Source organism: Centropristis striata, chromosome 11 (genome assembly GCF_030273125.1).
Source record: "Centropristis striata isolate RG_2023a ecotype Rhode Island chromosome 11, C.striata_1.0, whole genome shotgun sequence".
Taxonomy (NCBI): domain Eukaryota; kingdom Metazoa; phylum Chordata; class Actinopteri; order Perciformes; family Serranidae; genus Centropristis; species Centropristis striata.
This window is the reverse complement of record NC_081527.1, coordinates 6,786,904-6,810,498: the sequence shown is the minus strand read 5'-3', so window position 1 is coordinate 6,810,498 and position 23,595 is coordinate 6,786,904.

Here is a 23,595-nt window from a genome sequence, read left to right as displayed (position 1 = left end):
TATGTTTGACTAAAATTGACCAATAATAATGAAAATTGTTTATCAATGTGTTGGTCATGAGTTGCCTTAAAAGGTGAAAAAAAGAGTTGGTAATAATTTTTTTCTAAATGTCCTAAAACCAGTCTATTGTTGTGATTCTTTTTTATTTTTGCTGTCATCTAAAAATGAACAATGCTTTCAAAACACAAGTTTCACCAAAAATTGACATAACCTACTCTGTACATTCCCATCAAGAAATTATTATTTCACTATAACTATTGAAAAAAATATTCAGGTTTTATTACTTTTTTTTCTCTTGAAACACATAATAACTAACAACCACTAAGTAACGCACGACATGAAAAACTGCTATTTTCAAATAAAAGCACTGAATTCGTATTTCTTTGTAGAATTTATATATATGATTGGAATAATAATTATAGGGCCTTTTTCAGTGTAATAAACTGCAAATTTCCTTGCATTTTCCTTCGTGTGTGTGTGTCCTCACTCTAACCAACAGAGTGAGGACATTTTTGCAAAGTGAGGACATTTCGGCCGGTCCTCACTTCTTTAAGGGCTTTTTTTTTAGATTTCAGACTTTGTTTTAAGGGTTAAAGGTTACATGATAATGATAATTAACTGAAACTGTATTGTGTGTTTACAAAACTAACTAAAATTATAGTGAAATGTCCTTCGTTTTCGTCTTTGTCAACTTTTTTCATACGTAATAAAGATGGATAAGACAAAGGAAATAAAGGCAAAATTTACTGTGTCCTCTTTTAATCTCCCACCCAACAAATACCCCATTACAAAAAACTAAAACTAATAAAAACTAAACTAAAACATAAAAAAAAAAACTAAACTAAAACTAGCAAACTCACTCTAAAAACTAATTAAAACTAACTGAATTTGAAAACAAAAAATCACAACTCAATTAAAACTAAAACTAATGAAAAATCCAAAACTATTATAACCTTGCAAGGGAATACACTGTTCCAATGAGGGTCCTCACAAAGATAGAAGTAGATGTGTTTTTAGCCAGTAACAAGTAGTGTTATCAATTAGTAATTAAATTTAGATTGCGTTGGAAATAAGGAGAAATTGTCCTAGTAGTGTGAATATAAGCAGCATAATGAATCAATGCTGCCATTAATGACTCTACTTTTCCAATGAGTGACAGCTAATGAGTAATTCATTACTTATTTATGCTCGTCTTAATGCACAGCAGCACAGTTTGTGAGGATTTTCTAGAGTTATGGACATTTCTTCTTGTGCATTTACTGTCTTATTTACTTACAGAGACAACACACACACATGCAGGAAGACAGCCTATTGGCCTACAGGGAAACACTCGAAGCCACTAATGTGACACTGGCTCTCTGCCTCTGTGCATTGTTCTAGGGTTTAAGTATGGGAAAGTGTTATGCCAGGTCATTTGTGTCTCCAAATTGGCTCGTTTGTTGCCTCGGCTGCTCTCCCCTGCCATTCAGCTCCCGCCGCGCTTCGCTTCAAATGGACACTGCACTTGAGTGAGGCAACTAGAACAAAGTTGAGAGTCTGAAATAACAATAATACTGTGAAATAGTTTAGTGCTTTGTGTCAGAGGACTCAGGCTTCCATATCTATAATAGGATGGCATATAAACATGAACGAGGAAAAAAACAGATGTTTTAAATGCTTAGTGTTCTGTCGCTCTATACAATCTGTGTGGAGATTTAATTAGAGTCGATAATTAGGGTTAATGGGCTATTATGTCCGGTGAAAAATCTGTTAAGAAATCTTTACCATGCCATGTTGGTATCAGTTTTTTCAGCGTTACCTCACCTATATGTCCTGATGATTAATTTTTAACCCTCTGGAGTCTCCAAAAGCTCCAAATCCAGACTTCTTCATCACATCCAGACTAGAAAACAAAGCAGCGTGGAGCCCTACTGTAAATTTACCTCTAAAGTTCTGGCTGTAAACTCCATGAGGCCAGTTTCAGTTTGATGATGATATACCAAGTAAAACTGGAGACAAGCTCAAATATATTTAGTATAAAATGATAGAACTGGATGTAACCCTCATTTATGTTATATTTGCAACTTTTGTTCATATTTGCAACATTTAAAATTCTTTATTGAGCATGATAGTGTTTTGAAAGTAAAAAAAAATTTCAAAATCACATTTTATGTTGGACTAAAGGACTAAAAAAGACACAAAATGACCAAAAAAAGACACAAAAAGACACGAAATGACTAAAAAAAGACACAAAATGACCAAAAAAGACACAAACTGACTTACAAAGACACAAAATGACCGAAAAATACACATAATGACCAAAATTGTTACGCTACACACACGAGACACAAATAAAATAGAGTCCCACTAGAATAAAACCAGAGTTGATGACAGGATCACACACAATTACATGATCACATGTTTCTTTTTGGTTCAAAATGTTGATCCAGTAAGTCAGAATAAAAAAATTATTATCAGGTCATATAGGTGAGGTTGTGCTGAAAAGAAATATTCCAACATGGTATTTAAACAGTTTTTAAGTGGTGTATACAGGCAGGATGGAAAGGATTCAAAAATTGACAAAACAGCCCAAAACTCCGTAGAGTTAAATTGTAATATATATTATATTGCAGTACTCACCATATCACATTTAACATCACAATAATATCGTATCGTGACTCAAGTATCGGGATAAAATCGTGTCTTGGGGCCGATATGCTGATTCCCACCTCTACCTTTCACTATTATGAAATGTCAAAATGTCTGTCCTGAAAAGGTCTATGAGCATGACTTTTTTGGGGGGAGGAGCCTAGTGAGACTCTGGGCAGTGATGTGTGTGTCCACGCCGGCAGGTGTGAGCATCTGTGTGTATGATCCCATTTTAACAACCACCATCTGCTGCAATCAGCGTTCTTCTGCTGGGCAAATGTGTGTGTGTGTGTGTGTGTGTGGGTAACATCAGCCCAGTGTAGCAAACAGTCGAATAGCCAGCAGACACTGACCTTTTCTTCTGTCCAGAGGCGCACACACACACACACACACACACACACACACACACACACACACACACACACACCATGATGGAGTAACACAGACACACACAGTGCATACGGTCTGTTGCTTCTCAGGCCTTGTGACAGCTGTCAGTCAGCAAACACACACGCAGGTTTAGAGGCAGTGTACAGGTTTAGTGGGCCGTGTGATCAGATTGGTGGACCGACAACGTACGGCCCATGTTAGGACAATAACAACCCTTTAGGACATGATCTCTGAATACCAGTCTATGTGTGTGTGGTGTGTCTGTGTGTCTGTGTGTGTGTGTGTGTGTGTTTGTGTGTGTGTGTGACCCCTCTGGCACTTTGAATACCAGTTTGACAACTGCCACCCAGAGCTGATTGACACATCTGGGGTCAAACAGGACAGGCCACACACACACACTTACACAAACATACATAAGTATTCAAATATTCACTGTGGACAGGATGCCAGCTTTCTGAAGCACTTTTTCCTGCCGAGTCTTTGGCATGATCCAGCTGTCAAATCTCCGCCGGTGGAAACAAACCGATGTTGACACGAGTCAAATATCTGTGCTTCATTTTTTTTGCTTCATCTTCAGTACACATGAAAAGGCCAAGGCAGTCACTTTGACTATTGTTGAATTTAAAAAAAGGGACAAACACTGTTAAAGCCACAGGCTGCAACAGATGCACAGCGGTTTTCTTCTGTTGGGTGTTCACAAGGAGCAGCAGCTGGCACGTGACACCCACAGCAGCATGCAATCTGTGCCACAGCTGTCCTCTCAGCAGCCTGTGGAGGCAGACTAACTACCTGTTCGATTCCATCATTTCTAAATTGTCTAAAGTGGACACATAATGATCACATCAGAACAAACTCCTGAATGTAGAACCCTATTCAATCAATCAATCAAACTTTATATATTATTAGTCAGGCGGCTTAGCTAAATAAAGGGGACACGCCGGACAAAAGCACCATACTTTTTCCACATACTCTCTATCACCATAAGTTTCAATTTTTGGTAGGAGCCACTTTATCAAGATTGCGGATCGGAGATGGCAGCCATATAAAGTCTATGAGAAATGCTATATCTTCCAAGCCACTTAGAACATCAATCTTGGTGTCAAAATATACATTTTCTGTTTCAAGGAATCATTTAAAGCTACTGAGAATATCACTAGATGATTATTTGATCAAATAGATATGTTCATTTTCACCCAGACTGGTAGGCAACTCGATTCAAGTGCTGCAGCAGGAATCCTGAGTTGAAAAATTTTTGGACGGGAGAGTGCTGATAAGCTGCAATGTACACTGCTAAAAAAAAAAATGTCAGATCTTGATCAACAAATGATTTACAGTGAGTCATCTAGTGATATTCTCAATAGCTTTAAATAATTCCTTGACTCAGAAAATGTATATTTTGACACCAAGATTGACCTTCTAAGTGGCTTGAAAGATATATTGGTTCTCATAGACTTTATATGGCTGCCATCTCCGATCCACAATCTTGATGAAGTGGCTCCTACCAAAATTTGAAACCTATGGTGATAGAGAGCATGTGGAAAAATGTTGGTGCTTTTGTCCGGCGTGTCCCCTTTCTTCTCAAATCTGGTCCTAAGCCACCTGACTATATTTATATAGTGCTTTTCATACATATAAATCCAACTCAAAGTGCTATTGTCAATTTACTGCGCACATCGGCTATTTACTATCTATTGCTTTAGCAGATAAGTCTTCCACTTTGTTTGCAAGCTATTTGCTAATTTGAGCCACTTGGTGCTGGGCAGATAGTAGGGCTGGGCGATATGGACCAAAAGTCATATCCCGATATATTTAGGCAGAATACCGATATTTCGATTAATTACTTTATTTAATCCCACAATGGGGAAATTCAACCTCTGCATTTAACCCATCCTTTTTTTTTACACACAAGTGAACACACCATGCAAGGAGCAGTGGGCAGCACATTACTGCACCCGGGGAGCTGTGCAGGGTTAGGTGCCTTGCTCAAGGGCACTTCAGTCCTTGATTGTCTGTACCGGGATTCGAACCGGCGACTCTCCAGTTACATGCCTGATTGTCTCTCTTGTCTCTAACTTTGTCAGCGGTCTCCAGCTAAGTTAATAATTATATAGACAGTAGGGTTGTCAAAAGTATCGATACTCAAAAAAGTAGCGATACTAAAACGTTGTATCCGGATACAATACTCATTTTCAAAAGTATCGATACCTAGCCAAGGAATTAACACTTAACTTAAGTTATTGTTATTTTTTTATCAAGCTTGCCTCATATTGTGCACAGCATACAACCTCAAAATATTGTTCTAATTGTTATTTATTATTATATTTATTTGTTTTTTGCACTACCTCAGACCTGAAGCTTGTTATCATAGTTGCAGTTTATTTTTGCACAACTGTTTTTTATTATAAATATTTAACCTGTGGTTCTGTTAATTTTTACATGTTGCATTTTTCTTGTTAATGAAAATATTTCTGTTAAATTTTGGGGTCTTTGTTTTTATCCTTGTGGTATCGAAAAATGGTATAGAGTATCGAATATTTTCCTGAGTATCGCTATCGAGTTGAAGATTTTAGTATCGTGACAACCCTAATAGACAGACAGTTGAATTATATAGCCTGGTTGGCACCATGGGCAAACAAAAACAGGAGTTCCACCCTCTATGAAACAGCCATTTGTTGCACCAAATGGGCTAGAGCTGGCCCTGACTATCAGAATTCGTTAGTGTGTAATGCTGCACTCTTGTGAGTGGACCTGCTGTGACTTTCAAATGCATTGAAAGTGAACATCATTTTATAAGATGCAGAGTACTCTGTCTTGTTTAATGGCCCATCACTTCTAACATAGGCTCACTATGACACCATTCTGGGTTAAATCATACTATTTATGACTCAATTTCTTACATTAATGCATAGCAGCACATAAACTCAACGCCATGCCTGAGTGGGTCTGAAGTTATCTCAGATTATGACTTCCTGGTACATAACAGATGCATTTATTCTCTGACAAAATCTCCATATGAAGTCATGTGTGACAACATTTGAGTCCTTTAACCTGCAATAACTGATTTGTTAGTCATGGGGGCAGTGGAAACAAGTTGTATACACAACATGGCAAAAAAAAAAATCATCACCTTTAACCCTCCTGGGGTCCTGAGGTCTTTTTTGACCCCAAATCATTTTTACCATACCATTAATATAGGTTAACTTTCATAGAATTGCTTGACATTTTCAGCATATGTGCCCCTCTGCATCCTTTATAGATAATATGCATTTCAGCTTTCTTCATACATTTTTAACGTAAGTAAGTAAGTAAGTTAGTAAGTAAACGTAATTAAGTAAGTGTAAGTAGGTAAACGTAAGTAAGTAAGTAAACGTAAGTAAGTAGGTAAGTAAGTAGGTGTAAGTAGGTGTAAGTAAGTAGGTAAGTAGGTGTAAGTTAGTAGGTAAGTAGGTGTAAGTAAGTAAGTGTAAGTAAGTAAGTAAGTAGGTGTAAGTAAGTAGGTGTAAGTAAGTAAGTAGGTGTAAGTAAGTAAGTAAGTAAGTAGGTGTAAGTAAGTAAGTAAGTAGGTATAAGTAAGTAGGTGTAAGTAGGTGTAAGTAAGTAAGTAAGTAAGTAAGTAAGTAGGTGTAAGTAAGTAAGTAAGTAGGTGTAAGTAAGTAAGTAAGTAAGTAGGTGTAAGTAAGTAAGTAGGTGTAAGTAAGTAAGTAAGTAGGTGTAAGTAAGTAAGTAAGTAAGTAGGTGTAAGTAAGTAGGTGTAAGTAAGTAAGTAGGTGTAAGTAAGTAAGTAAGTAGGTGTAAGTAAGTAAGTAGGTGTAAGTAAGTAAGTAGGTGTAAGTAAGTAAGTAAGTAGGTGTAAGTAAGTAAGTAGGTGTAAGTAAGTAAGTAAGTAGGTGTAAGTAAGTAAGTAAGTAGGTGTAAGTAAGTACGCTTAAGTAAGTAAGTAGGAGTTAGTAAGTAAGTAAGTAAAAGTTTATTTATATAGCACTTTTCGCAGATAAAATCACAAAGTGATTTAAGAAATGAATAAAATAGGGAAACATAAGACAATTAAAACATAATTAAACATAAAAATTATAAAATAATATGTACATTGCATGGTGGTCATCCAGATGCCTGTCTAAAAAGAAAGGTCTTAAGGTGATTTTTAAAATAATCAACCAATGATTTCAGCTTTACAATAAAAAAACAAGCCAGAAAACAACAAAAACATAAGTTCTTTATAGAAGATAAAAAGAAAGAAATAAGATAGGGGAACATAAGACAATTAAAACACAGTTAAAACACAATTTAAACACAATTAAAACACAATGAAACATAAAAAACATATAAAATAATATGTACAATGCTTGGTTGTCATCCAGATGCCTGTCTGAAAACATATCTGGTCTTAAGGTGATTTTTAAAAGAGTCCACAGAAATAGCAGACCGTAGGTGGAGGGGCAGAGAGTTCCAAAGTTTGGGTGCCACATAAAACACAACTCGGAAATAAAGAGGAAATAAAACTTAGGTAAACAACATCAGAGCAATTCACAGCGATTGATGACATTTTTTTAAGAGCTGACATTCCCAGATCTCCGCATTTTAACTTGAGGAATATAATGTTATTAAAGAATATGAATGGGCAAAACTTTAAAAACAAAACCAAGACAAAAGTAACAATTTCCCTTTTAAAATGCCCCGTAGCCCAAACCCTCACAGCCCTACTCCTGCCAACATGGCGGCTGCCTGATAAATGGCCGTCCCTTGTGCCTATATACAACAATCTCTCTCTCTCACACACTCACACACACACACACACACACACACACACACACACACACACACACACACACACACACACAGATACACAGAAGGGGCTCTGCGCTCCATTCTAGCCCACTAATTCCTATTCATTTAAAACAGCCACCAGGGCACGGCGTAGCCTAGCCCGGCCCCAGACACCAGCCATTCATTATTCAGCTGCTTGCTTTATGAATGGCTTACAGGTGGATGCTACAACAGCAACCGAGCAACACTGCTCGTAAATCACAACACACACACACACACACACACACACACACGCATATACACACACTTTTTTTTTGTGTGCCTTTTTTGAGGATACAGAGTGCGTATGTGTGTGTCCGCGTACGGGGCTGCACAATATCGTCAATTTCCCTCCGTGCACTTTCTCTTGCTGCTGTTTAATTAGTAATGAGGACAAATATTTGTTTGTTCTAACACTGAGTAAGGCAGAGGAAGAGAGAAAGAGAAAGAGACACAAAGAGAAAGAAAGAAAGAGAGAGAGGGAACCCACAGGACTAAATTAGTTTCCTTTTGTTTGTTGTCAGAAACAAGCTGTCTAACTGTTCTCTCTCCATAGGCAACCAATGATAGAGATGGCCACTATACTGACTTTGTGTGTGTGTGTGTGTGTGTGTGTGTGTGTGTGTGTGTGTGAGAGAGTGTGTGAGAGAACCAATACCAAAGCACAGGGCAGCTGTTTAACATAGTCTGTGGTATAACTAATAGATCACACTGTGTTACATTTGTCAACATGACACTTTCTCCTATATTGAGTTACACTCCAGGGCTTTTCCCCCCTTTCTTCTCCTCCCTCTCCATGCTCTTCTTCATGCTCCTCCTCTCCTGCTCCCTTGCACTCTTTCTTCTACTCTTTCTAACCTCTTTCAATGTTTGTCTCTCCGCAAATCATGACTCATGCTCGCAGACAGTGAGAGAGAGATCAGCCTAGCAGAACAATGCACTGCTGGTGTGGTCAGGGTGGAGACACCAGCGTCATCCACCAACCATGATGGATGACAAGATGGACTGTGTGAGAGTTTTGTCATGTGTTCACGTCAGGGTCCAGTCAAGTTCTCCTTTTTACTCACTGACCAAAAAAAGACACAACATGACTTAAAAAAAAAGACACAAAATAACCAAAAAGACACAAAAAGACCAAAAAAGACACAAAATGAGAAGACAGAATGACCAAAAAAAAACACAGAGGACACAAAATGACAAAAAAAGACACTAAATAACTAAAAAAAGACACAAAAAGACACAAAAAAACACAAAAAGACACAAATGACCAAAAAAGACACAAAATGACTTACAAAGACACGAAACTCAGTCTGTGCTTGTATTCAGTCGGATGTCATGAAGATACCAACTCTGTAGGAAATTTAAATTTAGTTTGCATTAGGGACAGGAATAATAAGTTGATCAATTAACCCATTTAAGCCGGGAAAGCATTACCGCATTTCTACCATTAAAACCGGGGGCACTGTTGAGTTACTCTACCATTAAAGCCAGGAAAGCGGATACGTCGTTTTGTAGTATTTGTAGTTTTTTCCACCTATTTTCAGTCTCTTGGCCAATGAAATGCATCACGATACATGCGAGAGTGTCGCAATGCATCATGGAACTTTTCCGGAACTTTGAAATCATCATCAAAAAAAGACACAAAATGACCAAAAAAAGACACAAAATGACTAAAATAAGACATAAAAAGAAACAGAATGACTAAAAAAAAGACACAAAATGACCAAAAAAAGACACAAAATGACTAAAAAAGACACAAAATGACCAAAAAAGACACCATGACTAAGAAAAGACACAAAATGAGAATACATGTGGGAGTGTCACAATGCAACTATTCCGGAACTTTGAAATCATCACAAAAAAAATGACAAAATGACTAATAAAAACAACACAAAATGACTAAAAAGACACAAAAAGACCATAAAAGAAACAAAATGAGAAGACGGAATGACCAAGAAAAACATAGAGGACACAAAATGACAAAAAAAGACACAAAATGACCCAAAAAAGACACAAAATGAATAAAAAAAAACAACAGCACAAAATGACCAAAAAGACCATGAAGACACAAAATGAGAAGACAGAATGACCAAAAAAACCCCACAGAGGACACAAAATGACAATAAAAAGACACAAAATTACCAAAAAAAAGGACACAAATAACTATAACAGACACAACAGACACAAAATGACACAAATGACCAAAAAAAGACTCAAAATGACTTACAAAGACACGAAAAGACATGGAAAGGATTCAAAAATGGACAAAATAGCCCAAGACTCCATAGAGTTAAAGTGATTTTGAGCTTACATAAACACCCAGAAAAATCAGTAACTTTAATTAGTAAATATATCACCTGTTAGCTGAGTTTCACAAAGTTATAACAAAGCTTGTACACATTTTCCCACTCGGATTAAACACTAAAGTGCAAGGATGCTTCTAGTTCACCCGCACATCTCTGAATAAAATAGAATTGGACCTCATTATTTACCGGAGCAATTTCTCCCTCTTTGTGCATTGTTATGTTTCTGTATGTTTTCTATACAGTTTAGTAAGTGTGTGTGTGTGTGTGTGTGTTTGTGTAAGAGCGGTGGCGTTGCAGTCATGATTGATGGGCCCCTTCTCTTTCTTCCAGATGCTTCCACTCGGCTCGTCTTTCACTGCCAGGCCTCTGATTCTGTTTCCACTCTGTCACTCACTCACAGAGAACACACCTACACCTCCACACACACACACACACACACACACACACACACACACACACACACACTGATTCTGTTTCCAGTTCGTCAGTCACGCAGATACACACAGAGATATGAAGGGAGTATGTGACAGCGCATCTAACGGCGCTCTCAGCAGCCATACACACACACTCACACACACTCATTGCTGCTCAGTGGTGTTTTGTTTTCCCCAACTGACCTCTTGAAGAAAATAGCTTGTTTCAGGCTGTGATGTCTGTGCAGTTGTCAGCTAGAGACATATATAAAGATTGTGGTTAAGATGCTGCCTGCCTGTATGTTTGTGTTTGGTTTGACTGGACTGTTCACAACAACATCTATAGTGGATTTTTTTGATAAAGCACTCAGTAGGCCTAAAAAAGCTAATTTTATTGTTTACATGGAGAAGAAGAAAATAAAAATGTTCACCTCCTCCCACTCAGAAAACAAGAGGAAGCATCAGGTTTCCTTTAAAGCAGGGGTCTTAAACTCAAATTACCTGGGGGCCGCTGGAGGCAGTATGAAAATGACCAAAAAAAGACACAAAATGACAAAAAAAAGACACAAAATGACAAAAAAAACGACACAAAATGACAGAAAAAAACTAAATTACTTAAATAAGAAAGAAAATGACCAAAACAACGACACAGAATTACCAAAAAAGACACAAAATTATTTAAAAAAGACATACAATGATTAAAAAAAGACACAAAATTATTTTAAAAAGACACAAAATTACCAAAAAAAGACACAAAATTACCAAAAAAAAGACACAGTGAACCAGTTTAATTGTAGTGCTATATAAAAATAGTTACAGTGCTCTTTTGCTTAGCTTGTTGTGGAGCAGTTAGAGCAGGGGAGGGCAATTCATGTTGGGGCCACATGAGATACTGTGAAGGTTATGGAGGGCCGGACCAATACTCAGAACTAAATTCTGCTCAATATTCATCATTATGAAATGCAGTAAATTATCTGGTTTTGAGCTGCTACAGGTAAAAATACATGCTATGATGATAGTAGAGTAACTCAAATATAGCAGTAAAAATAGTGAAAACTACAATCATTATCTCACTTTTCCATTTATTGTAAACACAACATGCATTCAAACCACAAAAACAATATAGAGCATGTATGTTATGCTGTAAACCTGCATTATAAGAAGTGTTTTTCACAAGGTAACAAGGTAACTCAGTGTTTTTTGTGGAAAACTTTTTTGTGCAGGTTGGTACATGCAAGCACATACAGTACAGGCCAAAAGTTTGGACACGCCTTCTCATTTAATGTGTTTCCTTTATTTTCATGACTATTGACATTGTGATTCATCAAAACTATTAATGAACACACGTGGAATTATGTACTTAACAAAAAAGTGTGAAATAACTGAAAACATGTCTTATATTCTAGTAAGCAAAGGGTGGCTACTTTGAGGAATCTAAAATACAAGACATGTTTTCAGTTATTTCACACTTTTTTTGTTAAGTACATAATTCCATATGTGTTCATTCATAGTTTTGATGCCTTCAGTGAGAATCTACAATGTAAATAGTCATGAAAATAAAGAAAAACGCATTGAATGAGTAGGTGCGTGTCCAAACTTTTGGCCTGTACTGTATGTAAATCGCCTTCAAAATAAAAGCACTTCCGGCTAACCTCAAGCGGGCCGTACAAAGACAGCCAATGGGCTAGATGTGGCCCCCAGGCCGCCTAATGCCCAGGTCTGACTTAGAGACTAACCAACCTCTCTGAAAAGCAGCTGGCCGTGAGGTTTGGAGAACACACAGGACTAACTACCTACACACACACACACACACACACACACACACACACACACACACCATGATTCATAACCCAGTGTGCTGCCTTTTGACACAAAGGCAATAGGAGCAGCAGCCTGTACAAGCCTGGACTTTTATTCCTTTCAATTTGTCTTGCTTAAAAAACAAACCGGCCGTGAGCTAGTGAATAAATAAATAAAGCGGTAGGCACTGAGGGAGGGAGAGAGGATGGATGAATGGCCCCGTCTCAGCACTGAGGGAAGGTACCGGGGGGGTGTAGACCTACCTTGGAGAAGAAAGTCTGGGATGTATGTGTTTGTGTGCATGTTGGCAATTCTTTGTCTGCATGTCTGCATATAGGTGCAAAACATGCCATTTTCTGCTGGCATGTGTATATGTGCACACATGTTGTTTATATATGTGTGAATGTGCAGAATGTGAAGATGTATTTTTACCTGTGTTGACATGTGCAGGTGTGTGTGTGTGTATGTGTGTGTGTGTGTGTGTGTGTGTGTGCAGGAATATCCCATGTTTATTTGTTTTTATGAGTATGTGAGGTCTGAAAAAGTGTGTTTACAGGCACATGTGCACACATAGCTGTCTGCATGTGTGTGTCTGTGTGTCTGCAGCTGTCTCCTGGCCTGCTGCTGATCACAGTGTGTGTTTGATCTATCAGAGCCCGTCCCAAACCGACAGAAGCAGGCGGGACTGTTCCCTTTCTCATCCTCTCAGCTTATGACTGTAAGCATCCATTGTGGAAGCATACAGTATTGTTTTTTTCCTGCAACGCTTTAGAGCAAAACTGATATCGGGTCAATCTTATTGGCCAATATCGGCTTATCATAGAGATTCCCGTTACCTGTCTTGGTCATGAAAACCTTTTTTTTTAAAAACGGAACATACAATGCTTTGTTTTAGTTTTTTTTCGCATAGTGTTGTTTATGTATTTATTTAATTTTTTGTTTATTCTGTATTTAGATTTTCATCAATTTGCTGATACAGAACATCCAATTCTCGTGTTTTTTTTTAAAATTTTTATAGCTTTTTTAGTATTTTTTTTTTAGTATTTATCTCCTCAGTTTTCATTTCTAGAATGACTTAATATTTTATTAATAATTCATTTTTGTTTTTTACTTTTTTACCCTTTTATTTTTTATCTCTAACTCTGTTTTTGGATTGAGTTTTTATTACTATTTTATTGTTTTACTGTTATAACTATATTTGCGTATGATTTTTATTGTATTTAATAACTGTACAGCACTTTGGTCAACTATGGTTATTTTTAAATGTGCTCTATAAATAAACGTCGACTTGTCTTAATATAATGGTGTATAATAATAAATATTCTAATAATAAACATAGAAAACGTCTATTTTTATTTTAGCTAAAAAAACAAAAAATCAATATCTCAGCTGCCATAATGGTAATTAGTGAATTTTTCCCCTTGAATATTGGCATTGGTTTCAAAAAACATATTGGTCAGTCAATATTTTAGTACTTTATAATAAAGTTTATTAACAAATACAATAAGAACTTTAAGTTAAAGTAAAACTTTAAGTCATTCTTGTCCCTCACTTTAAGTTAAAACCCCGTATAGTTTTGTTTTATCTTTAAATAACCTACATAAATGACAACATAACTCACACTTTTGTTGCTGACCAGCAAATGGTTCTTTAAGTTTGTACCTAACAGAAGCCTTTTTTTTCTTTTTTTCACCCAATCAGCCCCTCCGGAGAGGTTTTATGCAGATGTTATGTCCTATGCTCCAATGCTTCTACAGGCCTGTTAGTGTTGTAAATAACTCCTTTTATTTGGTGTTAAATTCCTTTTTGTTTTTTTTTTTGCTGGGAAAGTTGTCATTAAAATGCGCACAATTCTCTCGTGAAACAACTGTTTCCACTTGTTTATGGTTCATTTTAGCATCTTGAAACAAGATGGAATAAACCACCGTGACAAAAAAATGGTCCTTAATTCAAGGATACTGGGGGAACAAGAACATTCACTGTGGAAACATGTAAAATGTGGTAAAACTACTAATGTGTTTTTCAGCTTTTAGGTATGTAATACTTCCAGCCTCGATGTGAGACTTGTCATGATGAGTACAGTTTTATGTGAATGATTAATATAAAACAATCAGCCTAAACCCTACGAACACATCTGTTGCTTTTTGTGCATTTTTTAAGCATGCTACAGATATGTTATTGTGAAACATGCTATGTCAGCGAAGCCCTAAAGCAATTAAAGTACCTGACATGACAGATAGTTCCAATATATCCCCAGAACAAACGCTGTCTGTTAGACGTAATTATTAGAAAACCCTTGTCAGTGTAGTATCTGTGTCCCCGAGGCAACCAGTCGAAGATATTTTCTTCTCCATACGGTTCTACTTGACTCATTATTTCTCTCATTTCATAAACTCCATCAGTTCTTATCTTTCCTCATGCATTGGTGTGTGAAGAGTTTATAAAGGCTTCAGGTTACTGATATCTCCTGTCTCACTCTTCAACTACCCGGAGCTAGAATTTTCTCCCTCCAATATGTTTGGGCGATCATTTGTAATTTCAGATCAACCAGTCGTGGTTATTCATGATCGCGAACAGACAATCAGAACACCAGTCTCACAGACATTGAACATATAAGGCGTGTTTTCCATAAGGTACTTTTCCCTCTAGTAAGCCCCTATGGGTGTGGCTTGGGAGAGAGGATCTGCCCAGCTTCACCAGTTAGCAGCTCAGGTAGCGGCTCAGAAAGTATCTGCCTCGGGTCGGTACTTTAAGTCATTCTTGTCCCCCACTTTAGGGGAGTTGAGGCGGCGATTTCGTGCATGCGTGATTCATTTGCAGACTGGAGCAAACAGGACGCTGACGGGGTTAACATCTCCTGCTGATTGCAGCTGGGAGAGACTGCTGCGGGAGGACTGGGCCGCTTGTGAGTGCTTTGGGATGGCGCCTGCTACTCATTAAGAAGAGTCGGAAAGTCTCCAGTAACATCGGAAAAAGTTGCTAGATTTGTCGCTCGTTGCTTTTTTGAAAAAGAGTCTCTAGATCATGGGTCTCAAACTCGCGGCCCGCGGGCCAATTGTGGCCCTCGTGACGATATTTTGTGGCCCCCACCTTGATATGAAAGTGTAATGTGAGTTTTATATGAATGGCACTTTACCGTGTTGTGTGTGGAAGGTCCTTTAATTACTTTTTTTTTGATAATTTTGTGTCTTTTTTTTAATAAATTTGTGTCTTTTTTGGTAGTTTTGTGTCTTGCTTAAGTAATTTTGTGTCTTTTTTGGTAGTTTTGTGTCTTTTTTAGAATAATTTTGTCTTTTTTGGTAATTCTGTGTCTTTTTATTGTCATTTTGTGTCTCTTTTTTTTTCAAGTCTCTTTGTCAAAAAAGTCATCTTTCCAAGAGCTGCTATAGTCTGAGGACCTTTTCACTGCTTCAGTAAACATTTTGTGTAAAAACCTCATTACTCAGGTTCCAACTGGAACACAACCAATAAGTTCTACTAGATGACAGTAGAGCACTGTATATATTTTAAACTAATGCTTGAAGCAAAAAGATGTAGTAAAATGAATTCTGCTTGTATTTTTCTCTGGGATGCTTCAGTGTTGATTTGTGAACATGAACAACTTTCCCCTCCAGGGGTTTGGTGGATATGGGAATCATTACTTAACAGCAAGTAGAGCAAACACATTAAATATCTCATCCCTCCCTCCACCCCGCCCAGCCCCTCTCCATCTTCCTGCTCCCTGGACTGCCCTGTACTTTAAATACACACTTTCCTGACAACAACATGCCATTGATCCTGGTCATCACACACACACACACACACACACACACACACACACACACACACACACGGCTGTAGAAGTCAAAACCCAGGAGATTGTCCTGTTAGAAGTGGATTAAGGGGGGACATGGCACTAAGTGCTTGGTGTGTGTGTGTGTGTGTGTGTGTGTGGCCGGGCCAATAAAGGGAGTATGTTTTATGACAAGTGAAACGAGCCCAGTGAGAAGCTGCCCAGTTCAATACCTCATCACACACGCCAAATTGTGCTGTGTGGATGACACACAAAAACTGATGTGTGTGCACCAAAACTCATTTCACAGCAAATTGTCCCGTCCTGATGACAGTCACGCTGAGGAACAGTACACAAACATACATGTACAGTATACACAGTAATCACATACATAATAAGCAGTAATTAGATGGAAGCTGAAAAAGTTTCCGGGCAGAACTTGTGCTTTTGAATTTTGGTTACTCATTACATACATACCAAAGTACCAAAAAGCAAACGAGGAGGGGTCAGGAGGAAACAATACCAATGTCAAAATCCAATGCATATTGTGATGAGTAGGGCTGGACCAAAAGTCATATCCTGATATTTTTAGGCTTAATATCGATATACGATATATATCCTGATATTTTTCTCGCAAAGTGAGAGCAAATGTTCATCAATCAAAGCCAAATATGACATGTCACAAGTAGTTTTATTGAAACTGTTTATTTAAGTGAACATACTGTATACTAGTGGTTGACTGATACAGGTTTTCAAATGCCGATACCGATTATTTTGACATCAGTCTTAACCGATCCCCGATATGTGCTGCCGATTTTTTTTGGGCCAATTCTTGAAGCCGATATTGCCTTTTCTCCTCCATTTACATGATAAAAATGACACAATGATAACAAATGTTACAAGTCTCAATTTAAACCAAAAAACTAAACATTTATTAACAAAACAAGCAAAACATATTAACAGTTGGATAGAAACAATGTGCATGTTCTTCTAGGCCTGGAGGTGGTGGCGCCTCAGATGATCCACATTTGATGTGTTGTTGTTTTTTTCTGGTATCGGCATCAGCTCACCAGAGAATGGCAGATGTTGCACTGAGCCTTGCCTGCTGTTGGCTCAGTGAAACGGGATAATTGATCAGCAAACGCACACACGTATCGGCCGATGCCGATACAGTTAAAAAACGCAAATATCGGCCCGATATATTGGCCGGCCGATATATCGGTCGACCTCTACTAAATACTGCATAACAACAGGAGTGCCGTTTTAAAAATTAAAGTTCCATAAAGTGCACATTTAAATAAAAAACATCTGAAGAAAAAAAAAGCCTATGAAATAAAATAGGCCAATCTTTTTCCGAAATAAATATATTAGAGAATATAAGAGAAAAGAATGACGAATAATACAAAAGAACTAAATTTGACAATCCCTAGTAAGGGCAGCATTAAGCAACTATATCGATATATGCAATATGGTCTAATTCCATATCACATTTAAATATATAGATATATCGCCCAGCCCTAGTGATATGGAGAATTTAGAAGCCACTGGCCTCATTGGCTGGTGAAAGAAGGTTACTTTCCAAAAATGATTAAATCACAACAGAAGTAATTTAAAGTGAATGAGCCAACATGAGGACTCATCCATACATGGGCAGTGAGGAAATCATTGTGTCATTGTGTTTTTGTTGTGTAATGGTGGCTTTTAGAGGAGGAGAATCTTCTGTGGGACAGAAATGATAGTGCTGCCGTTTCTTATGTGTCTAGTAGAAGAAGACTTGCAATTAAAAGGTGCGTGTCACACATGAATAGGACTCACTGCAACAAGTCCAGCAGACTTGTATTCAGTGTTGTTCAACGTCCGTGACAAATGCCCCCATAGGAGCAATAGTATAGTAATAATGTGAGCGTGTGCACAGAATTGTACACGCACATAACAATATAATAATGCATGCCAAATTAGCACAGATGCAATCACTTACTGGTCACAAACCAACCTGCAGACACACACACACACACACACATCCCTGCCTGGTCCAAACAACATGCTCCAATTAACACCTCCTTAATCGGCGCCCAGCAGACCCCCCACACCCCGAGCAGAACCCTCAGAACCCCAGCAACCTTTGGAATCGACGAATCAAAGCGCAGACATCTCTCAACAAGGAAGTAATTGGCCTGACCCCTCGACCTCCGGTGCCTTACATCAGGAACGCACCGAATCAAAACCAGCTACTACAAGACACACCCACACTGCTAACTAGCGCCTCGGTCGCTTAAAACACACACACACACACACTTAATGTATACAGTCACAGTCACACACAAACACACGCACACACACAAAGATGCGTCATTAGTGGCTGTGCTGCGCTCATCGCTCATTAGACACAAACTAGGGAGCGATGTTCAGTTGATGGGGAGGTGAAGTGGCTTCCACTGCACATACACACAGAACACACACACACGGGCATGTACGGACAAACATAAAAATGACTGGTCTTCATCTAGTGAGGACAAGAAGCTGCAGGGCTAATAAGGCAGTCTTGCAAATAGAGAAGAAAGAGGAGGAGAGGGAGGAAGGAAACGATGGAGAGACTTCCATTCCTCCCCACTGTTTAGAGGAGTTTTGATTGATGTTGAGACAGAAAGACTGGGACTTTTTAATTAACCTCCCAGGAAGGACGAAATGTCTCCGTACTGTATGGATATAGTGAAATGCCATCATTAAGATTTTGGTGAATACATGCATCCATCAAAGCGTTCACGTAAAAAAAAAAAAGTCAGCAAAAAGTTTGTTCGGCAATATGTTGCACAAAATTCAGGAAGTGAATTTATGCAAAGCTTTGATGTTAGTTTAAACTCTAAATGACATGACATCTAAATGTGTGGTGTTGAATAGCAGAAGACTTAGTCTTAACAGTGCTGATTTCTGGAGGAGGAGCCATACTTCCAAAGCTAAAAAGCATTTTTAGCAAAAGCAGTGTCAGCAGTACTTCTCTGGTAGGATAGAAAATTGCACTCAATGTACTTGCTTCATGTATGATGTGTTATGATATCAAAACTCACCAGATCATTTTTCAAGGCTCTTTCTCTTTTCCTTCTTTCTGTGCATTTGTTGCTGAAATAAATGCATTTTTCACTTGTAAACGCATTACAATAGTTACTTATTTAGACGTCCATGGGACACGGAGCAATGTTGTCTTTCATTCAGTGCACAAACTTTAAAAAACTGTCTACAATTTCTCCAACATAAACGGCAGAAGAGGTTGTGTGTCAATACCACAAATTATGGCACATAGGTACGTATAGCGGCTTGTGGTACAATGTCGCGTTCTAAAAATAGCACACATGTACGGTCCGTGATTGTAAAAAAGGCTGCAGTTTCTGTGGATTGAACCCACTGACCTAGGTTTAGGGCATGGGTCTCAAACTCGTGGCCCGCGGGCGAATTGTGGCCCTCGTCAAGATATTTTGTGGCCCCCACCTTGATATGAAAGTTTAATGTGAGTTTTATATGAATGGCACTTTACCGTGTTGTGTGTGGAAGGTCCCTTTAATTCCTTTTTTGGGTAATTTTGTCTTTTTTTAAATAATTGTGTCTTTTTTAAATAATTTAGTGTCTTTTTTGGTCATTTTGATACTGCCTCCAGCGGCGCCCAGGTAATTTGAGTTTGAGACCCCTAGTTTAGGGCATAGACTGTATATAAATAATGGACGTAGTGACCGTGACATCACCCGTTGGTTTGTGGCCCATTGGAAGCGTCGAGTTCATCGTTAAACTCGTCGCCATCTTGTGTCGCCATCTTGTTTCCGATACGGGGAGCAGACCATATTTGGACTGTGGAGGAGCGAGATGTCCTGTTAATCAGAGGTAGCCACGCCCCAAATCATATGATTCTTTATCTTCTATTTTCCTCTAAATGGGGCCATTATTTGAACTATCAACATCAAATTGTCATGCAGAAGATTATTTACTAGTGATTGACACCATAGACACCTGTAAAAAATTCTGAGGTTATAAATGAGAAGTGAGAAGTTTTCACATTATGCATTGAAATGAATGGACAGAAATGTTTTTGCAGCCACACTTAGCGCCCCCTGCTGGAATTTTTGGTAGAATGCAACTTAAGGCACTTCCTGGTTTGCCTCCCTGCTCAGACCCGGAGGTTGCCGTCTGGTTTAGGGCAATAAAACTTATGAAAGACAGTTTGAATAGTAAATAAATTTAAGTAAATGCCGCAAGTGAAGTAGTTACAGGGGTCACGTGACTGCCGCAACTTGCGTAAACGACGTAACTTAAGTTAAAAATAATTCACTTTTGTTTTCACACAGGACATGAACCCCACTCTCCTGGGTGAAAGTCCACCACTTGTTCGACTCATCCACCACCGGCAGGTGCTGAAAAAATTACTTAAAAAAGACACAAAATGATAAAAAGACACAAAATGACCAAAAAATACACATTATTTAAAAAAAGGGTTAAAAGGACCCAAAATGACCAAAAAAGACACAAAATGACAGAAATAACTAAATTACCAAAAATAGACACAGAATTACGAAAAAAGACACAAAATTATTAAAAAAGGCACAAAAATGATTAAAAAAGACACAAAATTACCCCCAAAATAATAATTAACACACACCACGTTAAAGTGCCATTCATATAAAACATTAAACTTTCATATCAAGGTGGGGGCCACAAAACATCGTCACAAGGGCCGCAATTGGCCTGCGAACCGCGAGTTTGAGACCCATGCTCTAGACAGCTTAAACAATAGCTTGCTTAAAAGCACAACATAATATATGATGTGTTGTTATAACACATTGGGGGAAAGATTCATGTTAACTCAAAGTCACACATTTCCTATAGAGGGCTTAAAAACACGGCAATTCATTATTGCTCCTCTTTCTCTAAGTAGTGGAATTATTTAAGGGGGAAATTGTGCATTACTGACTCATAAACACACACATACACCAGCACAAAACTCACAGCCTATCTATGTATTTATCTTTTAAATATCACACATGGCAACAGCACATAATGAAGGTGTTTGGCAGCCATTGCCAGTCCTGCTGTAAATGATGACACCCAACATTGGAGTTAAGTGTTATTCATTCCAGATACACTCCATGCTCTATGCTAATGAGGCGATTTTATTTACTGGACTTGTAGAAAAACTCATAAGATTTTTTCCGAGTGGTTTATATTGTTAAGCAGGTGTAAATATGTTATTTGCATTGTTATCTGGGATAAATATGTTTCCTCCTCATGTTGAGGGGACAAGAAGACTTAATTCCATATCAAGATGCATTTAAAGGCACTAGCTTCCTGTAAAGGGGGGCTTATTCATAGAGTGGATACTTTTCCCTGTTTTGCATGTATGCACAGATTTACACATTAATGCACAAGAGCACACGTAGGTATATGCATGGAAAAACACATGCATACAAACGTGAATGTCTATTGTAATCTATTAGACACTTATGTTCACACATATCACACATATAACATACAAATACAAAATGCTCATCACTCACTCCACCACCCCTTTTTAATTTAAATGCACAAATACAAATACACATATGGATGATTCTCATGAAGCCAGTCTAAGCTCTGTCTTTGAAGATTATAAGGACATACTTTATTAAACTAAATATATTTGACTTTTATATGAATCAACAATATAGCTTTAATGGGGCACAATTCATTGTTTTGTGTTAAGATAATATTTTTGAACATATTTTTGATAAACACATTCATTACTGTAATGCGTCCAGATAAAAGTGTCATGGTTTCCCCACACTTGTATACAATAAATATTTAATAAACTTTATAAAAAATAAATATGCATTTGTTTAAAAATGTATAATTTAACAGAATATAATCAAATATCATGTTTATAACAATGTTTAAAGAACAAAATCTGAATGAAAATTGATGAGAAAAAATGGTTGATGGTGGTACCCGCTACCGTTGAGCATGAAATTAGATTCAACTTTATTGTCATTGCGCATGTCACAAGTACAAAGCAACGAAATGCAGATAGCATCTAACCAGAAGTGCTTAAGCAGTAATTAAGTGAGTCATATTACAATATATACAGGAATGAATTGTATAAAAATGCAGTATATACAGGTATAGATTATATAATACATTTAAAAAATAAATAAATGCAGATCTAACTGTACATTAGTGCAAGTAGATATATATATATATACACACACACACACACACACACACACACACACACACACACATATATATACTACCGGTCAAAAGTTTTAGAACACCCCAATTTTTCCAGTTTTTTATTGAAATTCAAGCAGTTCAAGTCAAATGAACAGCTTGAAAGGGTACAAAGGTAAGTGGTGAACTGCCAGAGGTAAATAAAAAAAGGTAAGCTTAACCAAAACTGAAAAATAATGTACATTTCAGAATTATACAAGTAGGCCTTTTTCAGGGAACAAGAAATGGGTTAACAACTTAACTCTATGGAGTCTTGGGCTATTTTGTCCATTTTTGAATTCTTTTCATGTCTTTGTAAGTCATTTTGTGTCTTTTTTTGGTCATTTTGTGTCTTTTTTTAGTCATTTTGTGTCTTTTTTTGGTCATTTTGTGTCGTTTTTTAGTCCTTTAGTCCAACATAAAATGTGATTTTTAATCTTTTTTTTACTTTCAAAACACTATCATGCTCTATAAAGAATTTTAAATGTTGCAAATGTGCATTAATTTCAGAGTACACTGAGATATTAAACTGCATAATTTTCAATTAAATTCTGGAAAAGTTGGTGTGTTCTAAAACTTTTGACCAGTAGTGTATATGTGTATATATATATATATATATATATATATATATATATACACACACACATATACATATACACATATACACACACACACACACACACACACACACCTGCATATATCCATACATACACACATATATACACACACATATGTATATATAGTAGTGCAAATGAAGGATCCATGATGTTCCCTCCTCCTCTCACTGTGCAGCACCATGTTAAGATCCATACACAAACACATGCGCTGTTAGTTAATCACCGTGTTAGATAGAGAGCGGACGCAGCCTATGCTAATGTCTCAGTTAATGCCTCGGTGGCTCTCCTTGAGAAATATATTTATCGCTTTATTATGGGCTCGTTTCTATAATTCATAGGAAGCACGGCGTCCTAGATCACCCCCAGATGAATAGAGCCGGGGAGAGTGGAGAGATGTAAGTGTAATTCACTGAGGCCTACTGCTGTTATCTCCCTCTACACTTCTCTCCCTCTCTCTCTCTCTCTCTCTTCTTCTCACTGTCTGTAGTTATGGATCATAATATTATGATAGCTGTTGGTTGTGCATGCACCATTAATGATGTTGCCTCATGGGTGAGAACAACTGTTTCAGCAAGTACAGAGCCCTGTGGGAGCAATCAGAGGCAGAGAGAGTGAGAGATATTATATCAAACGCTCCAACA